General features: G+C 40.9%; 1 protein-coding gene across 1 annotated transcript in view; it reads left to right on the top strand.

Annotated features, from left to right (window-relative positions):
• The window catches only part of LOC145987925 (cytochrome P450 4c3-like), a 143,826-nt gene that overhangs the window by 31,248 nt on the left and 92,215 nt on the right, over nt 1–20,363 (top strand). The gene's annotated exons all lie outside the window — the stretch shown is intronic.

Raw genomic sequence — 20,363 nt, 5'->3', positions numbered from 1 at the left:
TTCTATCTAAGGTAAAGTGCCCAAATACCGTCCCCCTAAGCCAAATCTTCAATTCTGAATTTTTTTTTAAAGTTGAAAATAATACAACTGATTGAAGCAACTGAACTCCATACCTACTAGTGCTGCTGGTGTAATTCTACTAAATAAATCTTTCTTAACCAAAAAAGATAAATTATCAAAAGAACGCAAATTTTGATTTTTCAAAATAGGTGTCCTAACTCTGTCCCCCCTTTCCAGTTATTATCTACTCATTTATTTTATGGGAAATTTGATTAAAACAGTGTTAAAATCTCTTGTAATAAATTTATTGATATGAAAACATATTTATACATTTTTATACTTAAGTTACATCTTTTTACCCATTCAGACAAAAATCGCAAACAAAGTTTTTTACTTTTGTTGAAGATGAACACATCTCGTGGTACCACTGGAAGCATCTCGAACACTTTGCCCATTTTTCTCCTCGCTTGTCTTGGGAAAACGCCTTCCACAAATAGGACATGACCCATCTTCATCGCCTGAAGTATCCTCGTCATCAGTGGCACCAGTGGAACTTGTGTTTCATCCTCAGATTCGCTTGAACTTGAGTCATATTTCTTTGTTTTCTTTTTGGGAGGTTTGGTCGATGATGTTCCAAGCTGATCTTTATCTTCAATGATGGGACGTTTCTTGGCCTTTGATTGGGACTGTTTCTTCTGACGCTCTTCCGCCATTTGTTTCTTTTCCATAGAGGCTTTTAGAGACATCTTATGTGAACTTGCTGTTACCAACAATGAAGTCCTGGCTCTAGAAGATGTGGAAGGCTGGATTACTGGAACTTCCTGGATGTCTCTTGGACTGACCACTTGAGGTGGAGATGGAGCATTCTGGTTGTCATCATTCCCTCCATTGTCAGGCACCTCTGCCTCTTCAAGTTGTCTAGCTATAAAGTCATGGTCTTGGAAGACATCGGGATCAAACGAATGAATTCCAGTTTTCCTAAATCCATTGACGGCAGTTTGAAGAGTAGTAACACGAAGGTACGCTTCACAGAACAAACTGGATACTTGTAGTTTCCTCACAATTCTGTTTGAGTTAGAGGCCAACCATTGCTCTATTGCCTTTGCGTATACAGTTTTCAGAGGAAACATAAATGCTACATCCAAACGCTGTAACTTGTCTGTTGAGTGAGGAGGAAGGCACCTGTCCCCTCGGAACCCCCGTAGCCGGCACCCTTGATGTCATTCTTAAATTTGTAATTTTCTTCATAGAACTTGACGTTTAATATATACTTTTTGTTAATTAGCATTAATTTTCTTTTCAAGAATAAGGCATAGAGGTGTTAAACACATTATAAAAAGGTCGACAAGCGATCAATCGAAACTAGTCTAAGTGGTCAGGAAAAAGATCAAATATATCACAAGAAAGATACATAATGGTGGTCCTAAATCCGTCTCCGAGACGGATTTGAGAATCTCAAAGGAGACGGATTTAGTATGACGACTTCTCCTGACCAAATGACTACAACTACATGGCTGTAACAACTGGAATGCAATATTCAAATACTAATCTATAATTATCAATCACTAAATGCTGAAAAACTTACCGCGAGGCGTCAATATAACTGTTTCAAATTCATTTCACACTGTAGCAAGCTTTCAGACAAACTATTATTGAAAAATTAAATCGTGAATGAACAGAACAAACCAACTACGTCACTGAAAGTAGGTAACCGAATGGTTCTGAAGATTTTGCTGCTGCTCTCGCAAGATGGCAGCATTTTCCATGGAAGTTAAAGAGGGGGACGAATTTAGTGCAGGGATTTCGCGCGCTTTACCTTAACAGATAGAACACTAAATTTTCGAAAACTGCTACCTGGCAACTGCTACAAACTACTTTGTAACTAAACATGAAGATTGCCACGTCAATGATAAACTGGAAATAGGGACAACACACATTATTTCTAAAATAAAGTTTCATTTTTATAGAACAATTTAGAAATAGTGCATTTAAATACAGGTAATAATGCGAAGATAAGCAGTACATGGTGTTAGTTCTTCAATAACACATTAATATTAGTGACTAAGTTAAAACTATACGGTACCATCCACTTCATATATTCCGGCATAATAAGAATAATTTAAAGCTACTACGTGTAATACATTGTCACTATCGTTCCTTCAATTTAGAATGCTCATCATAGCCAAAAGTTTGATTATAAAGGAAGAACCTATTCTCTGTCCACTTAAAGAGCAAAGTCAATTTAAACAAACACACGTAGCGTATGAGAAATTCTACCTCGTAGTTCGAATGGTAGCAGTGTAGTAATTTTACGCGTAAGAGTATAGTGCACGTGATATCTGCTATATTGACGTTGTGAGATCTCCAAAGTTTATTTAAATCTACTTTATGGAGAGATACGCTAGACGGGACTCGGCCTACAGTTTAAAGTTCGATCCGGCTGTTAGGAGCAGTAGAGCAAAGAACAATATATTAATGGGCCAAATAGCGCAAGAAATAAAAGCCCTGAAGTTTGGCAGAATACCATTTTTTCCTACATTTATTGATAAAAATTTTCTATATGTACATTTTTTATGTTGTTGCTAATGTTTAGAAGCTTTTTTATTTTGCCTACTCTACTGCCTATTTTATATTTTAATGCCTTTTTTGCCATTTTCAATGAATTGTTAGAATGTTTTTTTTTAAAAAAAATTGCACACAACTTATTTTCCTTTCAAAAATGTTATTTAATAGTACATTATGATGTTACCAGAGACAATTACAAAGCTGAAGGAAAGGGGTGAAACTCTTATAGCATCCAAGAAAGTCTTTGAGGAATCGGTGCAGCACAGGGCCGGCGCTAGTCATTTTGCCCCTCCCCGTCATTACGCAGCAATGGGAAATTGAAAATCAATTTATTCCTAAGTAAAACATCAAACTATAAAATAAATAATGAGACTTGTTACGCTATTTCAATACTATTAAGCACAAAAGGATATCTAGCTCGACCACAGTTAAACTTTAAAACATGCGACACTAATTTCATATTATTATTATATTTTATGAGCTCTCTCTCTCTCTCTCTCTCTCTTAAACGTATCTTAAATGTAACAAGTATTAGGAAAGAAATGAAGGCTTGACTTCATATGTTTTCCGTTGTAGGCATGTGATATATGATTGGATTTTCAAAAGAATTACATGTTATATTTCCAGATCTCCCCGTGGGTGATCTGAGGTCTGAATTCTTTCCTGCATTGTCCCCACATAAAGCAGCTCTGGGGTTCACCCAACCCCAAAATAAATGGGTACCGGGGGGCAACCCTGAGAGGTAAAGGCAGCCGGAGAGTGGTGTTGATCACGTCACCTCCAAAATGGCCGAGATCGAGAATGTGTGTGGCACTACCCCCACAAGCTCTAAATGTGCCTTGATGACATGGTGCTATATGCACCTTTGCATGTAATATTATTTTTCGTATAATGCTATCTTGTATAAAATAGAAACAACCGTGTTTCAGACATGATTGACTGAAGATAGCATTTTTATTAGCCTTAATTTCTCCCAAGAAACTTTGTTCGCCACTTGCCACGGTTACCGACAAAGTTAAGCTCCGGTAACATCTGTGGAGGTTGAAAGATATTTTTCAATTCTAAAAAATGTGTTGCCTGATCGCAGACATAACTTGTCGGTTGATCACCTGAAGAAATACCTTGTACCGCAATTAGTGCTTCTTATTCAGAGACTGCCAAACCGTACAGTACAAACTTGAAATGCATTTAAACAGTTTCTTAGTTCGAACTGCTGTGTGGAATATACAGTGTAAATTTTTTAACTGAAATAACCCTGTGTGCAGTGATAAAGTGTATATTTAAATAATTTACGTACTGGTTGGAAGTAGCCAACAATTTCTTTCGTCAGACTATTGTATGTAGCCATTATACAATGGAAAATTTTGGGCTGACGTGACTCCTGTTTGCAGTGATTTATTAAGTACAACATTGGACTGCTGTCTCTAATGATGAGATCCTGATTTATTTTAAGCAACTATAAAGGATGTACAGGTAAGTCTTTATATTATTTAAACACCTATTTCTTTTTGTATGTCTATCTTCATTATTTTGAGTTAAATTTCATTGCCTTTTTATTGCCTATTTGTATTTTAATGCCTATTTTACTGCCTATTTTGAAAATTATAAGTGCTTATTTGCCTGCCTATTTTATATGTTTTTAGTGCCTAAACATCCGGTCTCTAGTAATAATAAACAGAGAAGTAGTAATACAACTTTTAACCAAGCTATAAAACTTCTTATATCATCTCAGGTTCTGTCAGAAAGGTGAATATGTTGAGTATGGTACAATAGAGTATCATACTCAACATATTCACCTTTCTGACAGAACCTGAGATGATATAAGAAGTTTTATAGCTTGGTTAAAAGTTGTATTACTACTTCTCTGTTTATTATTACTAGAGACCGGATGTTTAGGCACTAAAAACATATAAAATAGGCAGGCAAATAAGCACTTATAATTTTCAAAATAGGCAGTAAAATAGGCATTAAAATACAAATAGGCAATAAAAAGGCAATGAAATTTAACTCAAAATAATGAAGATAGACATACAAAAAGAAATAGGTGTTTAAATAATATAAAGACTTACCTGTACATCCTTTATAGTTGCTTAAAATAAATCAGGATCTCATCATTAGAGACAGCAGTCCAATGTTGTACTTAATAAATCACTGCAAACAGGAGTCACGTCAGCCCAAAATTTTCCATTGTATAATGGCTACATACAATAGTCTGACGAAAGAAATTGTTGGCTACTTCCAACCAGTACGTAAATTATTTAAATATACACTTTATCACTGCACACAGGGTTATTTCAGTTAAAAAATTTACACTGTATATTCCACACAGCAGTTCGAACTAAGAAACTGTTTAAATGCATTTCAAGTTTGTACTGTACGGTTTGGCAGTCTCTGAATAAGAAGCACTAATTGTGGTACAAGGTATTTCTTCAGGTGATCAACCGACAAGTTATGTCTGCGATCAGGCAACACATTTTTTAGAATTGAAAAATATCTTTCAACCTCCACAGATGTTACCGGAGCATACTTAAAGCAAGCGAGAACATGTGGATCTAACTCAGTTTGTATATTTTCAGCTTTCAGAACTTGTTGAATTGCCCTTAATTTGTCCAAGTTCTTATTAGCTGCAATAACTCGCTAACTGTTATTTTTAAATTTCTTGGAAGCATCCTGGGAACAGGAAATTGTATGCACAGAGTTCAGTCATGTCCCAATTTTAAAGAAAATGCCTAAAATAGGCAATATCTGGCATTTATGAAATAATATAGGCAATATCGTATAAAATAGGCAAAATAGGCAAAATTAAATTGGCTTTAAATGAAGCTAATCCCTCCCCCCTGGCCTTCGCAACATTCGTTTCCATCATATCTCTAACAGGAAAGAATAGGCATTTTGCCTAACATCCGGTCTCTAATTATTACATTTGATACACACGATACACATACATTTTCAAATAATAAGAAAAGGAAACAATACATATATGGAACTCTGTTTGTTTATCGTGTGTGGTAAGGTGTGAAACAATCTTTGCACAATGTTACCTGACATTTCTCACAAAATGTTAAGGGTTTAGATTTGCAGTTCAGTCCTTGGCACCTTCTTTGTTTATCTCTTCGCACAACATAATGTCCAATGTCATCATACCTCACATCTTGAAATTTGGATTGTCATGATGTTTTCGTGGGGTTTCCAAATGCAGTTGGACGTCCTTGTCCTGCCTTCAAATATGCCACTGCAATTGATATTCTGTATTCCAGCAAGTCCATTCCTGATTGTGATACCTTTCTGTACACAATCCACGCATTTACAACTGACATGTTTGATAGCCTGATAGTAACAGAATCCATAAGAATAGCTTTAACTCATCAACTGATAGAGAAAACTGCAATTCGTTTTTTATTTCTGTTGCATACTTCACAGACTGTGTAGTAATCAAATTTAAAACATCGCAATCGAAAAACATTCAAAAACTTGAAGCGGAGATTTTCCTGTCAATGTAGTTTCCATATCGGCTGCCTGTGATTCTGCACAAAGACCTTCAACTTGCAATTTGATGTACACTGAGTCACATTTCCTCCAATTTACATCATATGTTGATAGCTCCATGTTATTCACTCTCCCTCGTAACTTTCTACTTTTGCTGCAACCAGGTGTACGGATTTCTTCAGGTTCTTCCACATTCAAAGAAGAAGACTCCGTGTTTTCTTCATTTGGTACAATTTGCAAAAGTAACTCACCAGAACATCTGCAACCTCCACATCATTTATTTGTTCATCTTCAAAAATATCTTCATCGCTGATGATGTCATTATCGGGAGGCAGAACCACCACACTCGGTTCTGCAGAGTTGTCAGCTACGGCTGGATCAAGAAGAATATCCTTTATTTCACTTGCTGTAAGCCCCTTCCTAAACATGTCGACAAAGGTAAGATGATGGATAACGGGCACTGTAAATTGCAAGCTGTCACCTCCTGACACGCAAAAATCACATTGGCTTTGCATACGCAGCTACTAGTTTGTCTTCTGTTGCAACGAAGCTAGAGACATCTGTGAGGAAAAAGACGAAATTGATACCTTCAAGTTCCAGCGTCCTATAAATAGGACAGCAAACTTCATTACCATTCCATAAAGACAAAAACCTCGTGGGTTTGAGATATTCTTCATCTAAATCGTATGGAGACCCTTTCAAAGTTATATATAGCATTTTTACACGCCCACTGCATATTGTTTGCAAACTAAATGAATGAAACTGATAGCATGACATAGTACTAAATATTGCTATAATTAACTGTACTTTTAATTATGCTGTTCTAAACCCAAATTGTTATCTTTATTTATGAACATAGTTATTAATATTGCTTTTTCATAAACTTAGTTTTACATTTCATAAAAATTAATAAATCAACTGTCCTATTTATAGGACGCTCGTACATAATGGGTTAATATCGGACGTTTTCGATTATTTTTACAGGTCACCCCCCTTCCAACCCTCCCCCTCTGGGTGCAGAGCTGTCTTGGAGTTGAACGGGATTGCTAGTGTCACTATTCATGTTAACGACCCTGAAAACTATGGATTCCACACTTATATCTGTCGTTTTGTGATTATTTTTACATGTCACCCCCTCCCACCCAAGAGTACCACAGCAGTCTTAAAGTTGAACGGTATTGATAGTGTCACTATTATGTTAACGACCCTGAAAACTATATATTCCACACTAATATCGGTCGTTTTCGATAATTTTTACGTCACTCGCTTTCCACCCACACTCCTAGGGGTGCCAGAGGTGTCTTGAAGTTGAACGGCATTTGGAGTGTCACTATTCATCTTAACGACCCCGAAAACTATGGATTCCACACTAATATCCGTCGTTTTCGATTATTTTTACATGTCACCCCCTTTCCAGCCCCACCCTCTAGGGGTGCCATGGGTGTTGTTCAGTACTGTAATATAATTAAAATTTTAAAATGATGTTAGAGTTGCTCGCCAGATGGCAGGGAGGTCTGCCACGTGTAGTACGTGTCATATGCATGACGCAATAGGACTGACTGAACTCGAGTGTCTTTGTCTTCGTGTGTGTGTGTGTGAGCGAGCGCGACGCGACCACAAGTGGTGGTACTTCGTCGTCGTATAACCTGTGTCTTTGTGTATATAATATCCATTATTATAATATATAGTTGTGTTCATGAACTATGAGAGACTTCATTCTTTAACCCAACACGAAATCAACACACTCCTGGACTTGGGAAAGTTGCGCCAGGTGTTTTCAAGGTGTAACGCCGCTTCATGGTCCTCCGGGCCGGATTTGCGCAGTACGTGCCACGTGTAGTGAATTGACTTAACCAGCAGCTTTTTGTGCATTATCTCCCATGCCGGGTGTGTTCTGACTTTTGTGTCTGGACTAGTGTTAGTGTTGTGAACTATGGAGCAGATACTTTCGTGCAAACGTGTTCTGAAACGCGAAGTTACGCGTGTTGAAAACAAGATTGCGTCAGACGACCTCTCACAAAAGAGCGTCACCCGTGTACATCAACAAAACCGTGCAATTAACAGAGGACACTCAGAAACTCTTACGTGAGCTGTCTTCCGAGTGCAGTGATGAGCAGTTTGCGGAGTTTGATGCAAAAATCAGCTCGATTCAAGACCGATTAGAGCAGATGTTGGTGACATTGCATCGTGCTCAAAAGCAGCAGGGCGTGGCAATGGCTGCCAGTGCATCGTCGATTAAAGCCAGTAGTGACGTAAGACTACCTAAATTGGACTTGCCTGTGTTCGCGGGAAACTTACAGCAGTGGCTGTCGTTTCGTGATTTGTTCGTTGCGTCTGTGCATAATAATAACTCTTTGTCCCCTGCACAGAAACTTCAATATTTGAAGGCTAGTATACGTGGTGAACCTGCATTGTTGCTGCAATCTATTACGATTACAGACACAAATTACAAAGAAGCGTGGGAAATTTTGAACAATAGATATCAGCAAAGGCACGTTCTTGTGAATGACACGATCAAGCGACTCGTGTCGCAACCTTGCATTCAGACAGAATCAGCGGTTGCCTTGCGAAAACTCGCGGACGTAACAACCGAGTGTGTTCGTGTACTCAGAGTTCTAGAAGTTCCAGTTCAACATTGGGATGCCATTTTGGTTTTCCATACCGTGGAGAAGCTCGACAGTGTGTCACGACAGCAGTGGGAGCTTAGTGTGTCAGCCGATCAACTTCCGACGTTTGAGCAGCTACGAGCCTTCCTCGATACGAGAGCGAGAGCTTTGTCAGCGTCTTCCAGAGCCCCCAAACAACAAGGATACTCAGTGAAAGAATCCTTTAGTGATTCCTATACCAAAAGAAATGCGAGTTCATTTCATGTGTCAGTGTGTTGCCCTAAATGTCACCAGGGGTCCCACCCGCTGTATAAGTGTAATCAATATAATAGCCTATCAGAGCCTGAGAGAGAGGCATTTGTGAAAAGTAGTGGCTTGTGCTATAATTGCCTTAGTTCTTTTCATAAGGTGAGTAAATGCAGCGCTAGTTTGTGCCGTACTTGCAATAAGAAACACCATACATCCCTTCATCGTGAAGTGACCCCCTCCCCCCAAGGAAGTTTGGCAACTTCGCATCAGATTGTGACGTCACATTTAGCGTCCGATCAAGGGAAATCGAGCACTGAAGTGTTACTTCCGACAGCAATTGCAAGCATAAAGGATAAATATAACGAATGTCAGCCTTTCCGTGCATTATTGGATACTTGTAGCAGAGCGTATAGAAGAGGAAGTGTGAGCACTTCGGTTTCTTCCCGTAAGCCAAGTGAATAGAGCGGTGCCCCACCGAAACACTGGCAGCACCTTCGCTTGCGACGAGCGTCTTCTGCTTGCAGTGCGGCCGCGCATTATGTAGAGCGTTGTGTTGTGTTGTGCTAGAATAACATTGTGTACTTTTATTAATGACAACGTTGTTACGTTATTCAGTTTAGTGTCGTTAGATTTGTGATTGATCCGTTGTGACTAGTTTGTGTTGTGTTCAACGCATTATTATTGTGTTTGAGACAGCAGCGAGCGAAAACTACAAGATGCCTACGTGTTTCGTACCCGGCTGTAGATCTGGCAATACTGCACAGGCAATATATAAAGGATCAGAAGCACATACAACTTTAATAAAATGGAATGCTGTCCTTAGAGATAATCGAAATTCCTTCGCTTCAGAAAAAAAACGCTAGAGTCCTTAAGAGTGAGTTTAGAAAGTACTTTAGAAGTGTCCGAATATTTGTGGAAGAACAATTACAAGTACGTTTTGACAGGAAAATTTAATCATTAATTTGGGCCATTTTGGTATATTGCGGTCATTCACTTGTGATGATCATCCCTCCACTGTGGATTTTCTGCACTTACATATGTGCACTTATATGTGCAATCAATTTACGTACCAGCAAAACTTGCTATATTTTCGGGCGGAAACTGTGAATACAGGACTGAATCTCCTCTGACGTCTTTTGTTAATGAAATGCGAACTCTGGCAAGAGCAACCGAAAATAAAAATCTTTCGGGGAAGAAGCAACCTGAAAATAAAATAAGGGAAAAAATTTCCATTGTTGAAGATGAAATTCAAATACCGGACTGGGAAAGCAACATACCGTACTTAAATGAACAAAGTGTTGGTAAAGAATACTTGGTGTATCATTTGGCAGGATACACAGTGCGGTATATTTCAAAAGTGACGCATTGTAAACTGTGTACAACTTTTCTGCACGGGGAACCAACTAACGTACCTGCCTCACTTACGCTAATCCAAGACCATAGGCGCCGACTCCATGGGGCTTAATTGTGCCCCATGAACTTAACTTTAAATTCACATTTGAAATGTTCTAGACCATCAACTTTGGGGGGGGGGGGCTATGACCAGAGACAGCAAAACACATGACTTATTATTATATACTAAGTATGTAATTATGAGTATTGTTAAAATTGATATTTTTGAGATATTCATGGGCTTTTATGAGATTCCGAACACTGAGGCCAAAACTTAAAAAAGGGAGAGTGATTCATTCATTAATTTATTTCAGTGATCAGAGCCCCCCCCCCCCCAAATAATTTTGACAAGTCGGCGACCTTGTCCAAGACTATGGTTCGGGTGACGGCTGTAAATACCTTACCTATGCATCGAAAAGTGTTTATGATGTGCTGTTACGAGTGGAAGATGTTGTTGCAGAGAAATTATCATGTGCTAATAGTTTATGGGGGGATATATTTTTTGAGTGTTTGGACAATTTAAATATAATTGCTGTAAAAACTTCGCAATTAGGATGCTGTGAAGATCATGTGCTGCGTACGCTACCTAAACTCGTATTTCACTATCTGAAATGTCGATTTTTCTTCCGCACCAAGGAGATAAGAAAGGAATTAAGTGCCTCGAAGACAGCAAAATCATCTCCGAAATTCTTCAAACTATCCAGCTGCTGAGCTCTTCTCCAAACGTAAGTAATATGCATCTTTGTTTCTTATGTAGTTAGCTATGTAAGCAACGCGAGCATCTTCCGCGCAGTCTCAAACGTCACCACTGCCATCTAGGCGGTGGACCACGGCAACTCAGGGAGTGCACACACTATTTCTTCTATACGCTCTGCTTGTAGTGAGGTTTCGTTTATTAGTTCCAATGCAGTTCAAATGTTAGTTCTGAAAAGAAAGAGTGTGTTTGTGTCAGTAACGGGCATTTGGGAAGTCACATTCAGCTGTTGATATCACGATTGAGTCCCGAGACGGTAAACATTCCTACATAACCTCTGCGTTGGTGGTGAAAAGGATTACGTCACCGCTGCCACATGTGACTATTCAAAACACCGGGAGCTGGAGTCACATACGCGGACTTGACCTTGTTGATCCCACATTTCATACAAGGGGAAACATTGACCTCCTTTTCGGGTGTGATATATATGCGTCGCTGCTAATGAGAGGAAAACGAGAAGGCAAGGAAGGAGAACCGATTGCCATTCAAACTCGCTTAGGTTGGGTTATTTGCGGAGGAGTAAAGCAACAAAATTTAAAACATTCATTCACCTCTCTTCACGTGTCAGTTGAAGAAAATAATGTAAACCAGTCATTAAGAAAATTCTTTGAGATTGAAGAATTGCCGCAGAGAGAGTTCGTAACAGAAGAAGAGCACTTATGTGAAGAGCATTTTGAAACTACACATCGTCGCAAAACAAATGGACGTACTTGCCTCTTTCTTTGGATCCCCAGGCGGCATCAAAGCGCGCTGGTTTCCTTTGGAAACCAGATCCTCCCACCCTCTAGAACATTGCAATCCTGCGACGCGTGCAGGGTGAGCATGCTGTCAACAGGCTGGACGTTGCCAAGTCACTTCCTCCCGCAAGGCCTTCTCTTCGCTGCCCTTCACAAACTCAGCAACAAGAGAGTAGTGTGGGTTGCGTATGCGAGTTCGTATTCTTCGATTGACGAAGTGTATTTTTTTTTCTAGTTTATTGTTATATATTAGAAATCTTACGGGAAAACACAGTTTGTATCGACATGTGGCGACCGTGGGACAGAACCGAAGTTCCAGATCTTTCAACGAACCAAAATAATCCTCAACCAAGCACTTCCGGAGCACCGAAGAGAACAGTATCCAAAACCAAAACGTTGAACAAACAAAGTCAGTTATTTGTGTGTAATGTGCACGAATATGTCGAAAAGAAAAAGCTAGGAAAAGGAGCCATTGCAGAGACAGCCAAAATATTAAAGTTAGACAGAAAAACCGTGCGAAATGTGATTCGGAGAGGTCCAGTCACACCAAAGAAGCCCGGAAATAAAAGAAGAAAATTTAACAAAGTGGACGAGTTTACTTGCGATTTTATTAGACGCGAGATTTACAAGTTCTATAGTAAAGGACAGTCACCGACAGTGAGTGAACTATTGAAACTTTTAAAAAGTGTGTCGGACTTCCCTTATGAAGAAACAACGCTTCGAGAACTAATAAAAAAACTTGGTTTTCGGTTTGGTCGCTTAAGGAAAAAAATGTAATAATGGAATCGGCGAGAATTGTTGCTTGGAGATACCGGTACCTACGGAGACTACAGGATCTGCGTTCGGAAGGCTGCAAACTCATTTACTTGGACGAGACTTGGTACGACACCTACGATGCAGTCAAGAAGGGGTGGGACGATGGTACATTCAATTGTATTTTGAAGTCGCCATCAGGGAGGGGGAAACGTATTATGGTGCTCCAGGCTGGGGGCAGTGAGGGATGGGTACCAAATTGTCTCTATCTGTCAGCAAAGAACATTGGAGATTGCAAAGCGGACAGCCACGATGAAATGACAGGTAAAGTTTTCGAAAATTGGTTCGAAAATTATCTTTTGGCAAATATGCCAATCGATACAAAATGCGTCATTATCATGGATAATGCTAGTTACCATTCGCGCCTATTGGTCAAAATCCCAACAATGAATACAAAGTTGGAGGATATTGTTTCGTTCATGGAACAGCACAGGATCCCGATACCAAACCCAGTTCCAATAAAAGCAGTTTTATTAGATGTCATTAAATCTGCAAACATAAAAAAAAGATATGTAGTGGACGAGCTTGCACACTCACGTGGACATATTTAATAGCACTTCGCTTGATTTTATAAATCTCATCCATTTATTGAATGTTAAATCTGCGTTCGACATTACTAAATATTCCAGTCGGAATATTGCGTCTTCCCCCTTACCATTGTGTGTTGAATCCAATCGAACTAGTATGGTCTCAGCTGAAATTGTTCGTGCGGAAAAACAATGTAACCCCTACACTGAGTGCTAGCGTGTGTCAGCTATTGCGGGATGGTGCAGCGACAATTGACTCCCAGCTATGGTCATCATGCATCGAGCATGTTATCAAGGTTGAAAGCCAGTGCATGCATCACGACACTGATCGTAACCAGGACGATTCATCATTCACGTTGGAGAGAGTGACGACGATGAATAAAGATAAGCCACATTAAATTCTCTTATTAAACGTTACAAAATGCTATGCAAGATTGGACGAATCAGATGATTATTATGATGTATTTTCGTGTCACAGAAATAATGAAATACCATAATTAATTATCTGTGCCGATTTATTTATTTATGTCACATGCTTTGAGTGCAGCGCGTCGACTTCCCTCCGCCGCGTTCTTAAAGCATGGCAACAGCGCGTTGCCTGGAGCTTTGTTGGGGTGGTCTTGCTAAGGAGGTCCTGGCTCATTAGGAGAGGGGCGGGCAGGATACGGTTCCAAAGGCAGCCGCCTGGGGAACCAATGAACGTGGCTACGTCGTAAATTTGCCATTTCAGAGCAATTGGGAAGAATTGGGGTACTCTAAAGAGAGAGCAAGAAAGTGTTTGTCATCACAAGAGCAAAGATTACAGAAAGATCCAGTAAAACAACAACAATACCAAGCATTTATGCGAGAATATCTCACCTTGCAACACATGACACCAGTGGCGGAGGATGAGGCCCCCAAGGTAAGGTTTGGTTGAGTGGTCCTCCCAAACAGGTTTCACCTTCTCATCCGAGAAATCCGTGTGTGTTCACTTTTGTCGTCAGCGTACATGTCATTTCGATCCTGACCTGTACATGGGGAAATCTCCTCTGTGCTTCGTGAATGAGGTCCGCTTCCTGGGCCTCATTTTCGATAAGAAATTAACATGGCTCCCTCACCTTCGCCAGTTAAAATTCTCTTGTCTTCGAGTTCTCAACCTTCTACGCGTTTTATATCATACTTCTTGGGGTGCTGATAGGACGGTATTGCTTCGCCTATACCGTGCACTCATCAGGTCGAAGCTAGATTATGGATGTGTTGTGTATTCTTCTGCCCGCCCATCTAGACTTCGCATCCTAGACACCGTCCACCATGCTGGTATACGTGTGTGCACTGGTGCCTTTCGGACCAGTCCAGTCGCCAGTTTGTATGTAGAGGCATCTGAGCCGTCGCTGTCTCTGCGAAGACAGCGGCTGGTAGTGAACTACTTCCTCCATCTTCGCTCGATGCCTTCACATCCTTCATTTGACACCATCTCCGACGAGAGTAGGCTGGCAAGGTATCGGCTCCACCCTAGTGTCACTAGACCATTTGGTGTTCGTGCAGACGAGATCCTGTCAGCACTTGGTGTTGACAGTGATCTTCCTGGCGTCTCTCCACTCATTCCGCCTCTTCCTACCTGGGAGTTTCCTGCACCTTCTATCGATTTTTCTCTAACTGCTCTTCCAAAAGCAGAAACACCAATGGTTGTATACCAGCAACGGTTTTTAGAACTTCGTGCGAAGCACCCCAATTTTAATGTGTTTTACACGGATGGGTCCAAGACAGTGGAATCAGTTGGTTGCGCCTTCGTCCTAGACTCTCAAAGTTCCAGTTACTCGCTTCATCCTGCGTGTTCCATCTTTACGGCAGAGTTATACGCCATTCTAAAGGCACTGGACTTTGCAGACGTCAATGGTCTGAAGAAAGTCCTTGTGTGCAGTGATTCGACCAGCGTGTTGCAGACCCTGGATTCGCCGAATTCCCGGCATCCAGTAGCGCAACGCATATTCAGACGGCTTGTGTCCTTATCAGCCAGTGCGGATGTACACTTCTGTTGGGTCCCTAGCCACGTGGGCATCCAGGGGAACGAAGCAGCTGATGCTGCCGCCAAGTCTGCTGATGCAGATGGCGATGTTCTCGTCCACCTTTTGCCTGCTAGCGACCTGCAGAACGTGTTCCGTTGTCGCCTTCTTGACACTTGGCAGGCCGAATGGGATACGGAAACGGGGAACAAGCTTCACGCTATTAAGCCCACCATAGGTGCTTGGCGTTCCTCATCCCGTCCCTCTCGGCGAGAAGAAGTTATTCTTACCCGCATGCGTATAGGACACAGCCGTCTAACGCATGGTCACCTACTCCAAGGGCTGGACCCTCCGTTGTGTCGTGCTTGTAATGTTATTTTAAGCATCCGACACATTCTCGTTGAATGTGTCGATCTTGCTTACTTCCGGCAGACTTTTAACCTTTCCGGCTGTTTGTCATCCCTCTTGGGTGATGACAGCAGTATTTTATCCCATGTTTTTAGGTTTTTGCGAAGAGCTGGACTCTTCCACCGTCTGTAAGGAGGTTTTTAGTTTGGTTTTTCTGACTTTTTAATGTGTCGTGTTTGTCTCGTGCAGGTCTCTTTACAACCTTGCACTTTTAGTTTTTTCCAAGGGGCTATCTACACCCCTTTTTTAAATTTTAAGTCAGAATTTTAGATAAGGGGACATTTCCCCGTATACATAGAAGGGTGCGAAATGGCCTTAAGTGCCGACGCACCCACAAATTTTAATTCAATCAATCAATCAAACCCAAGGTACCCCCCACATCTTATTACATTCCACATCATTGTGTAACAAATGAAAGCAGCAGTTCGACTAAACTGAGAGTAGTTTATCATGCGTCTTGCAAGACCAGTAGTGGACTTTTGGACTTTCCCTGAATGATGTACTTATGAATGGTGAAAAGCAACAACCAGTCTTACTTCCTATTTTGTTTCGATTCCGTTGCCACCCAGTTGCTTTAATTTCTGATGATGTATAGACAGGTAGAGGTCGCGTATGAAGATAGATTTACAGTTGATTTTGTGGAGAGAGACCCCTGAACAACCAATCAAGGAATTCCATTTAAATACTCTTACTTATGGTACTAAGCTTGCTGGTTTTCTCGCCACAAGAGTGCTTCGACAGTTAGCAAATGACGAAGGAGAGAATTATCCTCTCGCCACAAAGAGCTTACTTAGTCATGTGTACATGGATGACTTTCTAACAGGAGCCAATTCTACTGAAGAAGCAATCGAGTTGTATCATCAATTGACACCGTTACTAAGAAAGGGCGGCTTTGAGCTTCGCAAGTGGTGGTCAAACGATCCGAGAGTGCTGGACATTATTCCCTGTGACTTGTTGGAGACAAATCTACAGTTCCAATTTAATGGAGAAGACGCGAAGAAAACTTTAGGCATACAGTGGAACCCTTCTATGGATTACTTGTGTTTTGATGTGGTGAATCCGAGCAAACGAGCGATTATAACTAAAAGACTGGTTCTTTCTGAGATATCGAAGCTGTTTCATCCCTTAGGTTTTGTCTCTCCTGTGACCGAGAAGGCAAAATTGTTTATGCAAACGCTTTTGAAGTTGGATCTTAATTGGAACGACGAGATTCCAAGCAATTTGGCTGCAGAGTGGGTTGCATACTGCCAGGATATGCCACAATTGACAGATATCCGAGTGGAGCGATGCATTATTCCTAGATACACCGTGGAGATTCATTTGGTTGGATTCTGCGACGCGTCAGAAGCGGCTTATGCAGCAGTGATCTACGTGAGAGTGTATGTGCTGATGGGCAGGTGCAAGTGAAGATGATTGCATCCAAAACAAAGGTGGCCCCCCTTAAAACTATAACCCTTACCAGGTTGGAACTCTGTGCAGCTGTGCTGTTACTTCGCCTCCTTTCTTTAGTGCGGAAAGCATTGTCTGGCAACTTGAAAACCATGACAGCGTATTCTGACTCGAAAATTGTTTTGTCTTGGATTAGTGCTTGTCCTAGCAGATGGAAAACTTTCGTGGGAAACCGTGTCGCGAAGATACAGGAAGAAGGAGAAATACAGTGGGCATACGTTGCTGGGAAGGAAAATCCAGCAGACTGTGCGAGCCGTGGAATCTCGACTTCGGCTTTACTTAATCATCCCTTATGGTGGACTGGCCCCCCATTCTTAAAAAATTCAGTGTTGCAGTGGAGCAGTCTTACACATATGATACTGATGAAGTGACATCAGAGCAGAGACAGCCATTTGTAGCCATGGTGAGGACGGCAGAAAATACATTATTTGAGAATTACTCGTCGCTGAGTAAATTGCAGCGGGTTGCAGCATGGTGTAGGCGCTTTTCATTCAACGCCAAGCATAGGGACTTCAACAAGACTCCTCTTAATCGACTGTCAAGATGGAAGCTAATGCAGAAACTTACTTACGCAACATTTTTGGCAGAGGTGGACAAAGGAATATCTGTCCAGACTTCAGCAGCGTCCCAAATGGTTCTCGAAACATCGAGACTTCGGAGAGGGCGACATGGTCATTGTACGAGAAGATAACATCCCTCCACAAGAATGGAAGCTGGGGAGAGTGGTAGAGGTCCATGCCGGACGAGATGGAAGAGTGCGATCAGCAACAGTAAGGACTGTAAATGGACTGTGTAAGAGACCAATCGTGAAATTATCATTGCTACCATTTGAAGTAGAGAAGTAAACTTGAGAAATCTACATGTTAACGTCAAATATTCAATATCAGAAGTTATGTTTGAAGTGTTTATATATGTTAGTCTACATTGTAATTTCAATTTTATAATCATTGTGTTAAAGGTTAAAAATATGTTGAAATGTATATTTCAAGGTGGGGGAGGATGTTCAGTACTGTAATATAATTAAAATTTAAAAATGATGTTAGAGTTGCTCGCCAGATGGCAGGGAGGTCTGCCACGTGAAGTACGTGTCATATGCATGACGCAATAGGACTGACTGAACTCGAGTGTCTTTGTCTTCGTGTGTGTGTGTGAGCGAGCGCGACGCGACCACAAGTGGTGGTACTTCGTCGTCGTATAACCTGTGTCTTTGTGTATATAATATCCGTTATTATAATATATGTTTGTGTTCATGAACTATGAGAGACTTCATTCTTTAACCCAACACGAAATCAACACACTCCTGGACTTGGGAAAGTTGCGCCAGGTGTTTTAATGGTGTAACGCCGCTTCAGGTGTCTTGAAGTTAAACGGCGTTGGGAGTGTCACTATGCATCTTAGAGACCCCGAAAACTATGGATTCCACACTAATATCCGTCGTTTTCGATTACTTTTACATGTCACCCCCCTCCCTCCCTCCCTATAGGTGTCTTCGAGTTGAACGGGAGTGTCACTATTCATCTTAGAGACTATGGATTTCACACTAATAACGGTCGTTTTTTCATTATTTTTACATGGATTTCACACTAATAACGGTCGTTTTTTCATTATGTTTACATGTCATCCCCTTCCACCCCCCCCACCCCCGGAGTGCCAGGGTGTCTTACCCCCAAAGTATTTCTTTCCAGGTTGCAAGTCGTATGTGTTCCAAGTTTTCAATAGGCTTATTTTTTTCTTCTCTTCAAATTTTGCCGCCCTGAAAATTTGTCGGTCTGTGCAGTGGCGCTGGTGGAGCAGCTGATGGATGTGCCAGGGGAAAAGATGTTAGCTGTTGCAGAAAAGTGCAAGCGTGTAATGAGTGCAAATGCACAGTTTGAAAAATTGAAAACAATTGTGATATTCTATTTGTTTATGATACAAATACAGGGAGGTTATTTCAGTCGTTCACCGCCAGAGTGACGGCCGTTCGGCGGACTCTTCATGCAACAGGTCCCGGCAAATTGCGTTCAGGAAGTCCGTAACAGAAACCGCTTGTTTTGTAATGTTTCCACTTTTCACAATTACAGTTACAATTACAATTGAAATAAGCACGTACCTTGTCGCAAGGATACTGTGTGTGTGTGGAAAAGGTGTCCTCCCAAATACAAATATTTCTGGCACCTTATTTCTGACAGAAAATCTTAGATTAGACATCGTTACTTTATCGTCAGTTGTCAGAAAGGGAAGACAGCATCCCGGCGCATAAAGCAAACCGAAAGCGTAAAATGATATTTAAAAGTAATAATAATGATGATCACTAACCTCCTGTGTTATAAGAGATGTTGAAAATGACCTCCTTTAACAGCAATACAACACGTTTCTTAGGTTCAAGAGATCCTGTCTATCGTAATTCCCTGACCACTTTTCTGCAAGAATTCGTTTTCACGTAATTATCGTACATAAAAACTCTCTGTTCAAGACTATATTTGTTTAACGACATAACTAATGAATGAATAACAATTAACACACAATAAAGCACTGGCCATGAGTAGCACATTACAATAACACAGTATAAGCAACACGTGTACTGATAAACGCAAACAGAAGTGAACATGAACGTACACTGACGTCTGGTAGCCGACAGTGTTGCTAACCATTTTTCGGCAATGTCCCTACAGACGTAGTCAAAATGTCCCTACAACTGACCAAATGTCCCTACGCCAAGTAAAGCGACTAAAAAAATTATCACCTCATGAGCATTCAAAACAGAAGATAAAATATACACATTTACTTACCAAATCTTTCTGCTCGGTGCTTCCACAATTAATGAAGGAGCGAATTTACATTTGCCTATCCTAACTTAACCTAACCGTACCTGGAAGCGGCCCCGGCGCCTACCCAGCGTCGAATAACATGGGTACCTGGGGGAAACCCTGGGGGGTAAAGGCGGTCAGGGGCGTGATGCTGATCACATCACCCCCACTCACGACCGGATCAAGAAAGTGTGGGGCGTTACCCTCACACCCCCTATACGCCTTCATGGCGTGGTGCTATGCACAGGGGAACACTTTACCTTTTTTGTACCTGAATGGTTCGTGGGGCTATCCGTCAATGGTTTGTTGGGCTACCCGTTTTTCGAGCCCAAATTTTAACTATGTTTGCCTTGCCTAACCTAACTTAACCTAACCATACCGAGAATGCTCAGTGGGGCTATTCCTGAATGGTTTTGCGGTAATTGTGATTACGAACCGATAAAAAATATTTTTTTCGTAGCACTTTGACATCATCGAAGACGCCATTTTAGTATCCTGCAATTTTATGATTGATGTAATGTTGCCAAATTTACCTGTAATCAAATCAGTTCTTCTACATCGTGATTGTCGCTGTCACATGTAAGCACGTTCTTTGGGCAATATACT

Source organism: Lepisma saccharinum, chromosome 5 (genome assembly GCF_977018435.1).
Source record: "Lepisma saccharinum chromosome 5, izLepSacc3.1, whole genome shotgun sequence".
NCBI lineage: Eukaryota > Metazoa > Arthropoda > Insecta > Zygentoma > Lepismatidae > Lepisma > Lepisma saccharinum.
This window is presented reverse-complemented; position numbering and strand designations above follow the sequence as displayed.